We start from the raw sequence: 13,937 nt of genomic DNA, 5'->3' as shown, positions 1-13,937 counted from the left end.
GTGTATGTGTGTGTATATACAGTTGCAAGAAAAAGTATGTGAACCCTTTGGAATGATATGGATTTCTGCACAAATTGGTCATAAAATGTGATCTGATCTTCATCTAAGTCACAACAATAGACAATCACAGTCTGCTTAAACTAATAACACACAAAAAATTAAATGTTACCATGTTCTTATTGAACACACCATGTAAACATTCACAGTGCAGGTGGAAAAAGTATGTGAACCCTTGGATTTAATAACTGGTTGAACCTCCTTTGCCAGCAATAACTTCAACCAAACATTTCCTGTAGTTGCAGATCAGACGTGCACAACGGTCAGAGTAATTCTTGACCATTCCTCTTTACAGCACTGTTTCAGTTCAGCAATATTCTTGGGATGTCTGGTGTGAATCGCTTTCTTGAGGTCATGCCACAGCATCTCAATCAGGTTGAAGTCAGGACTCTGACTGGGCCACTCCAGAAGGCGTATTTTCTTCTGTTTTAAGCCATTCTGTTGTTGGTTTACTTCTATGCTTTGGGTCGTTGTCCTGTTGCAACACCCATCTTCTGTTGAGCTTCAGCTGGTGGACAGATGGCCTTAAGTTCTCCTGCAAAATGTCTTGATAAACTTGGGAATTTACTTTTCCTTCGATGATAGCAATCCGTCCAGGCCCTGACGCAGCAAAGCAGCCCCAAACCATAATGCCCCCACCACCATACTTCACAGTTGGGATGAGGTTTTGATGTTGGTGTGCTGTGCCTCTTTTTCTCCACACATAGTGTTGTGTGTTTCTTCCAAACAACTCAACTTTGGTTTCATCTGTCCACAGAATATTTTGCCAGTACTGCTGTGGGAACATCCAGGTGCTCTTGTGCAAACTGTAAACGTGCAGCAATGTTTTTTTTTGGACAGCAGTGGCTTCCTCTGTGGTATCCTCCCATGAAATCCATTCTTGTTTAGTGTTTTACGTATCGTAGATTCGCTAACAGGGATGTTAGCATATGCCAGAGACTTTTGTAAGTCTTTGGCTGACACTCTAGGATTCTCCTTCACCTCATTGAGCAGTCTGCGCTGTGCTCTTGCAGTCATCTTTACAGGACGGCCACTCCAATGGAGAGTAGCAGAAGTGCTGAACCTTCTCCATTTATAGACAATTTGTATTACCGTCGACTGATGAAAAGCAAGGCTTTTTGAGATACTTTTATAACCCTTTCCAGCTTTATGCAGGTCAACAATTCTTAATCGTAGGTCTTCTGAGAGCTCTTTTGTGCGAGGCATCATTCACATCAGGCAATGCTTCTTGTGAAAAGCAAACCCAGAACTGGAGTGTTTTTTTTATAGGGCAGGGCAGCTGTAACCAACACCTCCAATCTCATCTCATTGATTGGACTCCAGAATAAGTATGTAACTCACTCTATTTAGCTCTTGGAGATGTCATTAGTCTAGGAGTTCACATACTTTTTCCACCTGCACTGTGAATGTTTACATGGTGTGTGCAATAAAAACATGGTAACATTTAATTATTTGTGTGTTATTAGTTTAGGCAGACTGTGATTGTCTATTGTTGTGACTTAGATGAAGATCAGATCACATTTTATGACCAATTGTGCAGAAAACCATATCATTCCAAAGGATTCACATACTTTTTCTTGCAACTGTGTGTGTAATATATATATATATATATATATATATATATATTACAGACCAAATGTTTGGACACACCTTCTCATTCAAAGAGTTTTCTTTATTTTCATGACTATGAAAATTGTAGATTCACACTGAAGGCATCAAAACTATGAATTAACACATGTGGAATTATATACATAACAAACAAGTGTGAAACAACTGAAAATATGTCATATTCTAGGTTTTTCAAAGTAGCCACCTTTTTGCTTTGATTACTGCTTTGCACACTCTTGGCATTCTCTTGATGAGCTTCAAGAGGTAGTCCCCTGAAATGGTTTTCACTTCACAGGTGTGCCCTGTCAGGTTTAATCAGTGGGATTTCTTGCCGTATAAATAGGGTTGGGACCATCAGTTGCGTTGAGGAGAAGTCAAGTGGATACACAGCTGATAGTCCTACTGAATAGACTGTTAGCTGCTTTTTTCTTGCCATAATACAAATTCTAAGTAAAGAAAAACGAGTGGCCATCATTACTTTAAGAAATGAAGGTCAGTCAGTCAGCCGAAAAATTGGGAAAACTTTGAAAGTAAGGGCTATTTGACCATGATGGAGAGTGATGGGGTGCTGCGCCAGATGACCTGGCCTCCACAGTCACCGGACCTGAACCCAATCGAGATGGTTTGGAGTAAGCTGGACCGCAGAGTGAAGGCAAAAGGGGCAACAAGTGCTAAGCATCTCTGGGAACTCCTTCAAGACTGTTGGAAGACCATTTCAGGGGACTACCTCTTGAAGCTCACCAAGAGAATGCCAAGAGTGTGCAAAGCAGTAATCAAAGCAAAAGGTGGCTACTTTGAAGAACCTAGAATATGACATATTTTCAGTAGTTTCACACTTGTTTGTTATGTATATAATTCCACATGTGTTAAATTCATAGTTTTGATGCCTTCATAGTCATGAAAATAAAGAAAACTCTTTGAATGAGAAGGTGTGTCCAAACTTTTGGTCTGTACTGTGTGTATATATATTATTATTTTCTGTCGGTATCTATATTTATATTTAAAGAAAAAGCATAAATCCTGCAGTTTTCCTGCAGGGGGTACTGGCTTAACTGGGTGAGAGGCCTAAGTCAGGATTTGGGGGGTACTATCTCTACCCCCAAATCAGTTGTTTCTGAGAACTGCTTGACATCTGTTTTGCATGGAGTCAAACAACTTCTGGCTCCTTTGAGCAGGTCTTCCAGTCCAGGATGTTTGGTCCAAATTCCACAGTTCTTCTGGATTTTGGGGTTTTGCTTCATAAACCGCATTTTTGATGCCACCCACAAGTTCTTTATAGGGTTAAGGTCATGGGATTGGGATGGACACTCCATTACCTCAATCCTGTTTGTAACCAAGATGTTGTTAGCTTACTGGTGTGGTTTGGGTCATTATTATGTTGAAACTGATCCATGTTCCCTCGTAGTGCGATAAGTAGGCCCAACACCAAGGTATTAGAAACATCCTCATATCAGGATTTGTTCACCACCATGCTTTACTGTCTTCACAGGGTACTGTGGCTTGAATTCAGTGCCCGGGGGTCGTCTGATGTACTGTCTGAGGCCACTAGACCCAAAAAGAACTATTTGGCTTTCATCAGTCCACAAAACGTTGCACCATTTCTCTTTGGGACAGTCAATGTATTCCTTAGCAAATTTTAATCTATTCAAGACATGTCTTTTTTGAACAATGAGACTTTGCAAGGAGTTCTTGCTGGTAACTTGGCTTCACTTAATTGGCTTATGATTGTAGCAGTTCTCACTGGTAACTCGTTCCTCGTTTCCTTCTTCGTCTTTCAGGTTTTGGTTGCCACTTCAAGGCATTTGAGATAATTTTAGCTGAGCAGCCTATAATTTGCTCCACTTCTATATGTTTTCCCCTTTCTAGTCAACTTTTTAATCAAAGTATGTTCTTCATCAAAACAATGTCTAGAACGCCCCATTTTCCCCAGTATTTCAGAAGGAAATGCGCTATAACCAACATATACAACATTTGACACCCTCCTACCTTAAATAAGAGCCAACATTGACATCCGTTATTCAACAGAATGAATGACTTCACCAATTTAACCCCTTACTGCTATTATTTTGAGCACACCACCATCAGTCAGTTAGTCAATTACTCAGAATGAACGGTATGTAGGTGTCACGACCGCTACCCCAGCAGCAGTCGTGTCGCACCAGACTGAGGGGAAGGGGGACCCTTGGCCACCCCTGACTAACCCTAAGCTGGCACCTGTCTGCCCTGATACCCTAGACGGGGTGTGAACCCGTGCGGCGAGCAGGATGCCTAAACCCTCAGTCACCCTAAAAAAGGCCTAGAGTGGGGAAAGGCCGATGGGAGCACTAGTCACCATCACTCATGTCTAGGAGAACAGCAGGGGAAGACAGCAACAAACAAACTATATCAGAGATAGACTTATCCAGTCACGAGCAGAGAAGGCGATCCCAATCACGACAGTCCACGCCGGACAAGAGCTCCACAGCAACACCATCAAACGATCTACTTCAAAGGTCAGAATAGAACTGGAAGTAAGGACTATATCTGGCAATGACTGCAAGTGAAAGTGAAACTAATATAGAAGCTGGGAGTGGCAGACAGGACTCACCTGAGAAGGATGCCTACAAACTCCCAGTCAGGACAAAAAGGTTCACAAGGCAAAACCCAGATGACATACCCTGAACCACGGAGCAAACGCACAAGCTATCGCGAGTAGCAAGTCGCTGCGACCTTCTTCTCCCAGACCTGTCTGGATCAGTCACAGTCGTGACAGTAGGTCCTAATTGTTGGGTCTGTTTTTTTTTTTTTTCCTATTACTCTGCTGAACTTACAAATACCGTATATGCCGGCGTATAAGACGACTGGGCGTATAAGACGACCCCCAACTTTTACACTGAAAATATAGAGTTTGGGATATACTCGCCGTATAAGACTACCCCTTTTTCAACACACACCAGAGAAAAATTTTAAAAGCATTAGATCTGATTTCAATATGGTAATTTTAACCACCTCAGCCCCTATAGCTTAAACACCCTTAATGACCAGGCCACTTTTTACACTTCTGACCTACCCTACTTTCACCGTTTATTGCTCGGTCATGCAACTTACCACCCAAATGAATTTTACCTCCTTTTCTTCTCACTAATAGAGCTTTCATTTGGTGGTATTTCATTGCTGCTGACATTTTTACTTTTTTTGTTATTAATCGAAATTTAACGATTTTTTTGCAAAAAAATGACTTTTTTCACTTTCAGTTGTAAAATTTTGCAAAAAAAACGACATCCATATATAAATTTTGCTCTAAATTTATTGTTCTACATGTCTTTTTGATAAAAAATGTTTGGGTAAAAAAAAAATGGTGTGGGTAAAAGTTATAGCGTTTACAAACTATGGTACAAAAATGTGAATTTCCGCTTTTTGAAGCAGCTCTGACTTTCTGAGCACCTGTCATGTTTCCTGAGGTTCTACCAGGGCCCAGACAGTACAAACACCCCACAAATGACCCCATTTCGGAAAGTAGACACCCTAAGGTATTCGCTGATGGGCATAGTGAGTTCATAGAACTTTTTATTTTTTGTCACAAGTTAGCGGAAAATGATGATTTTCTTTTTTTTTTTTTTTTCTTACAAAGTCTCATATTCCACTAACTTGTGACAAAAAATAAAAAGTTCTATGAACTCACTATGCCCATCAGCGAATACCTTTGGGTGTCTTCTTTCCAAAATGGGGTCACTTGTGGGGTAGTTATACTGCCCTGGCATTCTAGGGGCCCAAATGTGTGGTAAGGAGTTTGAAATCAAATTCTGTAAAAAATGGCCGATGAAATCCGAAAGGTGCTCTTTGGAATGTGGGCCCCTTTGCCCACCTAGGCTGTAAAAAAGTGTCACACATGTGGTATCTCCGTACTCAGGAGAAGTTGGGGAATGTGTTTTGGGGTGTCATTTTACATATACCCATGCTGGGTGAGAGAAATATCTTGGTCAAATGCCAACTTTGTATAAAAAAAATGGGAAAAGTTGTCTTTTGCCAAGATATTTCTCTCACTCAGCATGGGTATATGTAAAATGACACCCCAAAACACATTGCCCAACTTCTCCTGAGTACGGAGATACCACATGTGTGACACTTTTTTGCAGCCTAGGTGGGCAAAGGGGCCCACATTCCAAAGAGCACCTTTCGGATTTCACCGGCCATTTTTTACAGAATTTGATTTCAAACTCCTTACCACACATTTGGGCCCCTAGAATTCCAGGGCAGTATAACTACCCCACAAGTGACCCCATTTTGGAAAGAAGACACCCTAAGGTATTCGCTGATGGGCATAGTGAGTTCATGGAAGTTTTTATTTTTTGTCACAAGTTAGTGGAATATGAGACTTTGTAAGAAAAAAAAAAAAAAAGAAAAAATCATCATTTTCCACTAACTTGTGACACAAAAATATAAAATTCTAGGAACTCTCCATGCCCCTCACGGAATACCTTGGGGTGTCTTCTTTCCAAAATGGGGTCACTTGTGGGGTAGTAATACTGCCCTGGCATTTTCCAGGGGCCCTAATGTGTGGTAAGTAGGTAAATGACCTGTGAAATCCTAAAGGTGCTCTTTGGAATGTGGGCCCCTTTGCCCACCTAGGCTGCAAAAAAGTGTCACACATGTGGTATCGACGTATTCAGGAGAAGTTGGGCAATGTGTTTTGGGGTGTCTTTTTACATATACCCATGCTGGGTGAGAGAAATATCTTGGCAAAAGACAACTTTTCTCATTTTTTTTATACAAAGTTGGCATTTGACCAAGATATTTATCTCACCCAGCATGGGTATATGTAAAATGACACCCCAAAACACATTGCCCAACTTCTCCTGAGTACGGCGATACCAGATGTGTGACACTTTTTTGCAGCCTAGATGCGCAAAGGGGCCCACATTCCTTTTATGAGGGCATTTTTAGACATTTGGATCCCAGACTTCTTACGCTTTAGGGCCCCTAGAATGCCAGGGCAGTATAAATACCCCACATGTGACCCCATTTTGGAAAGAAGACACCCCAAGGTATTCAATGAGTAGCATGGCGAGTTCATAGAAATTATTTTTTTTTTGGCACAAGTTAGCGGAAATTGATTTATTTATTTTTTTCTCACAAAGTCTCCCTTTCCGCTAACTTGGGACAAAAATTTCAATCTTTCATGGACTCAATATGCCCCTCACGGTATACCTGGGGGTGTCTTCTTTCCGAAATGGGGTCACATGTGGGGTATTTATACTGCCCTGGCATTCTAGGGGCCCTAAAGCGTGAGAAGAAGTCTGGAATATAAATGTCTAAAAAATTTTACGCATTTGGATTCCGTGAGGGGTATGGTGAGTTCATGTGAGATTTTATTTTTTTTACACAAGTTAGTGGAATATGAGACTTTGTAAGAAAAAAATAAATAATTTCCGCTAACTTGGGCCAAGGAAATGTCTGAATGGAGCCTTACAGGGGAGTGATCAATGACAGGGGGGTGATCAATGACAGGGGGGTAATCAGGGAGTCTATATGGGGTGATCACCCCCCTGTCATTGATCACCGCCCTATAAGGCTCCATTCAGATGTCCGTATGTGTTTTGCGGATCCGATCCATGTATCCGTGGATCCGTAAAAATCATACGGACATCTGAATGCAGCCTGACAAGGGGGTGATCAATGACAGGGGGGTGATCACCCCCCCCCCCCCTGTAATGCTCCATTCAGATGTCCGTATGTGTTTTGCGGATCCGATCCATCTATCAGTGGATCCGTAAAAATCATGCGGACGTCTGAATGGAGCTTTACAGGGGGTAATCAATGACAGGGGGGTGATCAGGGAGTCTATATGGGGTGATCACCACAGTCATTGATCACGCCCCTGTAAGGCTCCATTCAGACGTCCGTATGCGTTTTGCGGATCCGATCCATCTATCAGTGGATCCGTAAAAATCATGCGGACGTCTGAATGGAGCTTTACAGGGGGGTGATCAATGACAGGGGGGTGATCAGGGAGTCTATATGGGGTGATCAGGGGTTAATAAGGGGTTAATAAGTGACAGGGGGGGGGGTGTAGTGTAGTGTGGTGCTTGGTGCTACATATTGCTGAGCTATCTGTGTCCTCTTGTGGTCGATCCAAGCAAAAGGGACCACCTGAGGACCAGGTAGCAGGTATATTAGACGCTGTTATCAAAACAGCGTCTAATATACCTGTTAGGGGTTAAAAAAATCACATCTCCAGCCTGCCAGCGAACGATCGCCGCTGGCAGGCTGGAGATCCACTCGCTTACCTTCCGATCCTGTGTGCGCGCGTTCACAGGAAATCTCGCGTCTCGCGAGAGGACGTGCCGGCGCGTCCAGGCGGAATTAATCAACCACCTCCAGGACGCGTCGCTGCGTTCGGCGGTCCGGAGGTGGTTAATTCAAATAAGTATGACATGCTGTTTGTCATCAAACATGTAAAAACCACCTTCCTTGTCCTCCCTCCCTGCCTCCCAGACCCTAAACATGTGCCACCTATACCCTGAACATGTTTTTGTTATGTTATTCTTCATATTCACATTCACATATGCACATCTGCGCCGCACTTAGATACGCCGCACGGAGTTCTCGCACATGCGCAGGAGCGAGATGCGAGCGGCCGTGAGGATCCCGTGTATCCACGCTCGCCGCATGGAATCTCGCAGATGCGTAGGAGCGAGATGCGAGCGGCCGGGAGGATGGCGGTACAAGGAGCATACAAGGTACAGAGCAGGGGGGGCATATGCCGTGGGTTACATCGCAGCTCTCAGCTGCTGGGTATACAAGGCAATAGCCCGGGCTCTCTCTGTTGATAATTCGGGCGTCCCGGCACTGCAGCACCCGCCATAACCGGCGTATAAGACGACCCCCCACTCTAGAAAATATTTTCTAGGGCTCAAAAGTCGTCTTATACGCCGGTATATACGGTACATGATTTGCTATGTAGAAATATCACCTACCAAAAACAGCGATTTATCCGGTTAATGATGTTGGACTGCTATATATTTTTTTTAACACCACTGTGTATGGCAGCAGCTGCACCTGGACCCTGGTGCCAGGAGGCCGAAAATTCCTTCTGCCCTGTAAAGACACCAGTATTATAAATTTTGGCACATGGTAGGTGGGGGCCCTGTTACTGATTTTGTATTGGGGCCCCGGAACTTCAAGTTACTCTGGATAAAACTGAATAGAGGTTTTAAGAAATATAAAATGGAGTCATCTTGTGTCACACTATATGTATGTGTATAGATATACACTCACCTAAAGAGTTATTAGGAACTCCATACTAATACGGTGTTGGACCTCCTTTTGCCTTCAGAACTGCCTTAATTCTACGTGGCATTGATTCCACAAGGTGCTGATAGCATTCTTTAGAAATGTTGGCCCATATTGATAGGATAGCATCTTGCAGTTGATGGAGATTTGAGGGAAGCACATCCAGGGCACGAAGCTCCCGTTCCACCACATCCCAAAGATGCTCTATTGGGTTGAGATCTGGTGACTGTGCGGGCCATTTTAGTACAGTGAACTCATTGTCATGTTCAAGAAACCAATTTGAAATGATTTGAGCTTTGTGACATGGTGCATTATCCTGCTGGAAGTAGACATCAGAGGATGGATACATGTTCTCATTCTGTTTACGCGAAATTCGGACTCTACCATTTGAATGTCTCAACAGAAATCGAGACTCATCAGACCAGGCAACATTTTTCCAGTCTTCAACAGTCCAATTTTGGTGAGCTCGTGCAAATTGTAGCCTCTTTTTCCTATTTGTAGTGGAGATGAGTGGTACCCGGTGGGGTCTTCTGCTGTTGTAGCCCATCCGCCTCAAGGTTGTGCGTGTTGTGGCTTCACAAATGCTTTGCTGCCTACCTCGGTTGTAATGAGTGGTTATTTCAGTCAACATTGCTCTTCTATCAGTTTGAATCAGTCGGCCCATTCTCCTCTGACCTCTAGCTTCCACAAGGCATTTTCGCCCACAGGACTGCCGCATACTGGATGTTTTTCCCTTTTCACACCATTCTTTGTAAACCCTAGAAATGGTTGTGCGTGAAAATCCCAGTAACTGAGCAGATTGTGAAATACTCAGACCAGCCCATCTGGCACCAACAACCATGCCACGCTCAAAATTGCTTAAATCACCTTTCTTTCCCATTCTGACATTCAGTTTGGAGTTCAGGAGATTGTCTTGACCAGGACCCCCCCTAAATGCATTGAAGCAACTGCCATGTGATTGGTTGACTAGAGAATTGCATTAATGAGAAATAGAACAGGTGTTCCTAATAATTCTTTAGGTGAGTGTATATTTCACTGATGTGATTCTGAGCAGTTATTTCACCTTCTGCCGTATTATTATTATGTGGTCAGAACTTTGGAAATTACATTAGAAGGATATTACCCAAGCCTGTTTTACCTCATTAGGTTAAATGCTGGTCTTCGGTGGTTTTTTCCCTTCAGTAAGCTATAATTGGAAGCCACTATTGACCACCCATCAGCTGTCTGTCATCCCTCTGGTCGGTTCCCGTCCACACTACTCTAGAAATGACTGTGGAGTAGAAGGTTTGCCGTTCTACTGAGGATTCAGACCTTTTAAAACCAGCGTGAAAACATCACAATGGCACAAGAATACAAGAATAACATTTCTAAAATGTAAATGAGCGCCAACAAGGGGTTGACCATTAGCAAACCATCAAATTATAGGCTTCTCGTTTCAGAGCAGTGATTGTATTGTTTGTTTGGCCGTCGGGTTTAATCCCTCCTACCCCAGAGCTTTTTTTGGTTTTGCGTTTTTGTTTTGCGCCCCCTGCCTTCCCGGAGCCATAACTTTTTTTCCGTTCACATAGCCGTATGAGGGCTTGTTTTTTGCGGGACAAGTTGCACTTTCCAACTCCACCATTTAATATTGCATATGATGTAGTAGGAAGTGGGGAAAAAATTCCAATTGGGGTAAAATTGGAAAAAAAAGCAATTCCGCCACAGTTTTATGTTTTTTTTATTTACAACGTTCGATGTGCAATAAAACAGTTACTTTCATTCTACAGGTCAGTACGAACCCATCGATACCTTATATGTGTAGTTTTTCTTGAATCTTGATAGTGATAAAATAATAAAAAAGTTGAAAAAAAAAATCAGTTTTATTATTTTATCACTATATTATGACCCCTATAACGTTTTTGTGATTATGTGTACAGAGCGGTGTGGGGGCTCTTTTTTTGCGGGGCGATCTGAACTTTTCATTGATACCATTTTGGGGTTTGTATGACTTTTTGATCACTTTTTATTTTTATTTTTATGTAGAAAATTAAGCGACCAAAAACTGCAAATCGGCCATTTTGATGCTTTTTTCAGTTTCGCCGTTTGCTGTATGGGAAATATATTTTTATATTTTTATACTATTGCTGTTTTCACACATAGCGATACCCATGATCTGTATTTTTTAATTTTTTTTGTTCTTTTATTTTTATTTTGGGGAAAGGGAATTTTTTATTTTATTTTTTTACATTTTTGTAGTTTCCATAGGGAACTAAAACAAGCAATCATTAGCATCGAAGTCTATGAGAAAATGTCTAGTTTCCTATGGAGCCCTATTACAGGCAAGGGCTCCATAGGAAATACTATGCAGCAACCTCCTGTCATACATTCTGACAGGGGCTGCTTGCCGCACACAAGCTCTGGCTTCTCCGATCGCCACACAGGGAAGCCAGAGAATCACCAGAAGCGTGCGCTTCCGGTATTTCGTAAACTCAGATGCCCGCGACCAGCATTACTATTGGTCATGGACATTAGCTGCGGGTGTCTGCTGTATGAAAGAGCAGGCACCTTGCGGCTATGGCGCCTGCTCTTTAAAGACCTCGCCAGCACTGTACTAGAACGGCGCTGGTCGGGAATGGGTTACTTCTTGTGGTCAATCATTTTCTCTAGTTATACTGCCTCGTGCTCCTTACCGTATTATAGATCTGTAATATGAAACTGTTGCCTGCTATGGACTCATAATGTACCTGCAGTAGTCATTCACAGTGGCAATCCTCACACTAACGCTCCCTAGGCTCAGGGCAGTGATAGGAAGGCTCACCCTTTCTTCCCTCAGGGTACACCCTGATCTTGGGGCTCCTTCCTGATTGTAGTTTGGGTGCCCCTGTTGTGCAGGAGCGCACGTAGCTCCACTCTCTTCCTCAGGTAACACTAGAATGGACTAGAGGCGGATCCATCTCCTAGCCTCCTATAATGGCAGAGTCAGTATTGTTAACCCTGACCTATCCATACATAACTGTATAGGTACTATACACTATATCAGGAGAGTACATAGAACCAAATAATATTAAATTACAATAAACAGGTACTTTCATACTTGCGGCAGAGGATTCCGGCAGGCAGTTCCATCACCAGAACTGCCTGCCGGATCCGGCAATCCGGACGCAAACTGATGGCATTTGTCAGACGGATCCGTATGCGGATCAGTCTGACAAATGCATTGAAATACTGGATCCGTCTCTCAGGTGTCATCTGGAAAAACGGATCCGGTATTATTATTTTTTGCATTTTTAAAGGTCTGCGCATGTGCAGACCAGAAAGCCGGATCCGTTTTGCCGGAACACTTAATGCCGGATCCGGCACTAATACACTTCAATGTAAATTAATGCCGGATCCGGCATTTCGGGAACTGATCAGTATTTTTGGCCGGAGAGAAAACTGCAGCATGTTGCGGTATTTTCTCCGTCCAGTTCAGAGGGACTGAACTGATGCATCCTGAACGGATTACTCTCCATTCAGAATGCATTAGGATAAAACTGATCAGTTCTTTTCTGGTATAGAGCCCCTAGGAGGGAACTCAGCGCCGGAAAACAAAAACGCTAGTGTGAAAGTGCCCTGATACACCCTTTAGTTTACTCTGTCTAAAGCCTTATTCACATGTCTGTGTCCGTGCTCAAATCCGTGAGCAGGTGGTGAGTGATGCATCCGTGAAGTTGTCCGTGAAGGATCCGTGTTGGGTCCGTGTGTCCATTTTTTGCTGTTCGTGTTGCATCCGTGTTTCACTGACACTGAACAGCTGAAAAAGTAATTTTCAAAGCATCTCTTCTTAGTGATCCGTGAAACACGGATGCAACACGGATGGCTCCGTGAACATGGACAAAATAGAGCATGCATCCGTGCTAAAAACACACACATATACACACACATTAAAATGGATAGGGACGTGTGCTGTCCGTGGAGAACACGTACAACACACGTCCGTGAAACACTGACGTGTGAATGAGGCTTAAAGGGAACCCGTCATCAACTTTATGCTGACCTCACTGAGGGCAGCATAAAGTAGTGACAGAAATGCTGATCTCAGCGATGTGTCACTCATGAGCTAAAAGTAAGTGGTTGCCGAGAACCAGCATCATAATCATTGCAGCCCAGGCTTTGAAAAGAGTCAAATCTACCTGAGAAGAGTCCTGGTTATTCCTAATCTCCTGCTCTCTCACCCACCTGCTGATGATTGGCAGTTCTCTCCTAGAGAGAAAGGGAGAAAACTAGGTAGAAGACTGTCAGTCATCCGCAGGAGAGCAGGAATAACCAGGACTCTTCTCAGGTGGCCGTGACTCTTTTCCAGGCCCAGTCTGCAATGATTGTGATGTTGGTTCTCTGCAACCACTTACTTGTAAGGCTAGGTCTACACGACGACATTTGTCGCGCGACAATAAGTCGCGCGACAGATAGGGCACAACATTTGTCGCGCGACATTTTGTTGCACCAATGTCGCGCGACAATTTTTATAATGGCAGTCTATGGTGTCGCACTGCAACATGCGACATACTGCGACGCAACAGTCGCAGAAAAATCCATCTCGAATGGATTTTCTGCGACTGTTGCGTCGCAGTCGCAGCATGTCGCATGTTGCAGTGCGACACCATAGACTGCCATTATAAAAATTGTCGCGCGACATTGGTGCAACAAAATGTCGCGCGACAAATGTCGTCGTGTAGACCTAGCCTAATGTATAAATGACAGAGCGCTGAAATCGACTCACCTGTCTCTACTTTATTCTGCCGTTAGTATGGGCAGCATAAAGTTGATGACGGGTTCCCTTTAGTAGGATTAATGAATCTGCCCCACTGTGCTTATTGACCGATTGAGCTCTGCTATATCTGTCCATTGTTCTCTATGTATTTGACCTGAGAGGATTTCAGAGAAATGCAAAATAGAAGAAAAAAATGAAATAGAATGTAAAGTGGAGCAGAAAATCTCAATATTAATGGCTATGCAAACAAAGGTGAAGGCAGAGAGTCATT

General features: G+C 43.2%; 1 protein-coding gene across 2 annotated transcripts in view; it reads left to right on the top strand.

Annotated features, from left to right (window-relative positions):
- The window catches only part of ELMOD1 (ELMO domain containing 1), a 132,313-nt gene that overhangs the window by 35,076 nt on the left and 83,300 nt on the right, over positions 1 to 13,937 (top strand). The gene's annotated exons all lie outside the window — the stretch shown is intronic.

The sequence above is a fragment of the Bufo bufo genome, chromosome 3 (assembly GCF_905171765.1).
Source record: "Bufo bufo chromosome 3, aBufBuf1.1, whole genome shotgun sequence".
NCBI classification, from domain to species: Eukaryota; Metazoa; Chordata; class Amphibia; order Anura; family Bufonidae; genus Bufo; species Bufo bufo.
Note: the sequence above shows the minus strand (reverse complement) of the source record. Positions and strands in the feature narration are given on the sequence as shown.